The sequence below is a fragment of the Propithecus coquereli genome, unplaced genomic scaffold, assembly GCF_000956105.1.
Source record: "Propithecus coquereli isolate 6110/MARCELLA unplaced genomic scaffold, Pcoq_1.0 Scaffold198, whole genome shotgun sequence".
Lineage (NCBI taxonomy): Eukaryota > Metazoa > Chordata > Mammalia > Primates > Indriidae > Propithecus > Propithecus coquereli.
Window position 1 is genome coordinate 1,887,588 of NW_012144744.1, and position 1,840 is coordinate 1,889,427.

The following is a 1,840-nucleotide window of genomic DNA, read 5'->3' on the forward strand; positions in this document are numbered from 1 at the left end:
CATTTCAGTAGTGTGCTGTAAATTAGTTAAGTGAAGAAGCTTACAATTCCAATGAATTTATATTAAACGACTCATCTTTTATTTAATCAAGTGTACTGAGGTTACAGCTATTCTTTTCTTGCATTTCTCTCTCTCATCTCTATCTGTCTCTATCTCTATCTTTATCTCTCCCTCCCTCCCTTCCTTCCTTTCATCCTTTTCCTATCAGGGGTTAAAACAAACACATGAACAATATAATTATGCATTTTGTGTACATATATTTTATATTCAAGAGAGCCCATGTGTCCCGGAATGCCACAAACATAAGTGAAATATGTTGTAATATTGTTTCGCTGCAATACTGGCATAGCTGGCATTAGCATGCTGGGCAAAATTTAGCAAAGTGGAAGTAACTTGTCAATTTTTAATAAAGTCTTCTTCCCTTGCAGAGCTAACTGCACCATTCTCCCTGCAAACTCTGGAGATGATGACATCTTCCCACATGGTTTCCATAGCATCCGTTCCTGAAGAGCCCCAGAATGGTCCTTGGTCAGGGCGATCCGCCCAGCTCCCTTAGAAAGTTGGCAACCTTGCTAGCCAAAAGCAGCTTCCCCTTTTCCTGAAACTTACTCTGTCCGTGGTGCTGAACCATTCTGCCGAGAGACCCGCCCAGATCGGCGCTGTCAGCCTTGGTGAAAAAAATCTTCCCTGACCCTGCCCAAATCAGAATTGTGTGTCTGTTATTTACTCACGTCCTCAAAATGCAGCAAGGCTTCTCCATCTTAATTCGATTCTACTGCAGAGCAGAGTACGCTGGCGTGATGGGAGGAGGTTGTGGGCAGGGAGGAAAAACTGATAGCAGCATTGCTCACCTGACACCTGAGATGCTCCCATGAGTTTTGAATGTGTTCTGCTCCTTACAGCAAAGACACCATTTTAAAAAGTACTATTCCTTTGACTTTGCCCTTACACAAGGATTCTGTGATATTCTGTCCCCTTCGTCTAAAAGCCAGCAGATCTGAAAGCAATAAGCCTTCTAAACCGGGAATTTACACTGTTTTTCCGTGGACCGACTTCCAGGACAAGGACTCACTCATCTGCATCCGCCCAGATACCATGGCACTGCGTGCACCCTTTGCCGCCGGATCCTCCCCTTCCAATGAGACTTTCTGATTGTGTCTACCAACTCTCCTATTAGGAAACCCGTGGGTTGCATGCAGCTATTCTGTTGTATTCTCATTCTCACTCTCCCTCCCCTTTCTCACTCACACTCTTGCTGGAGGCACACCAATACCATTCTGCTCAGAAGAAAAAGCCCACAACTACCCTGAGCGATTAAGACAATATGCGCAACCCTCGCCTTTCATAGCGATCACTATTTAAATCTGGCAAGAGCGGACAACACTCTTTGCAAGAATGGAGTCAGTAAAACAAAGGATTTTGGCCCCAGGAAAAGAGGGGATAAAGAATTTTGCTGGAAAATCCCTCAGCCAGATCTACAGGTAAGAGAAAGCAAACCCATGCTTACCTGCGGCTCAGCATGAAAAAATCTGCAGGGCCATTTCCGCAAACCCTGCTTGCTCAGAGAGATTGTAATATGATCGGAAAACCTTTTTGTTGTCCTTTGCTAAAGTAGGGGCTGCTCTGGAAACCTGTTTACTAATGCAGGAATGTTGCACTAAATGAACCTGTCTGCTGTGTGTGTGTGTGTGTGTGTGTGTGTGTGTGTGTGTGTGTATAAGAGAGATTTTTGTTTGGGTACCTGTAAATAGATTTTCATTCTTCTCTACCCAGGATTTATCCTCTTTACAATTGAGAAATGATCGGCACCTGTTCAAAGAATTTCTTTCTTTCCTTCTTT

The 1,840-nt window shown here is 43.9% G+C and overlaps 1 protein-coding gene across 1 annotated transcript in view; it reads left to right on the forward strand.

Moving 5' to 3' along the window:
• SLC17A6 (solute carrier family 17 (vesicular glutamate transporter), member 6) overlaps positions 1–1,840 on the forward strand; it is an 88,583-nt gene that overhangs the window by 5,291 nt on the left and 81,452 nt on the right. The gene's annotated exons all lie outside the window — the stretch shown is intronic.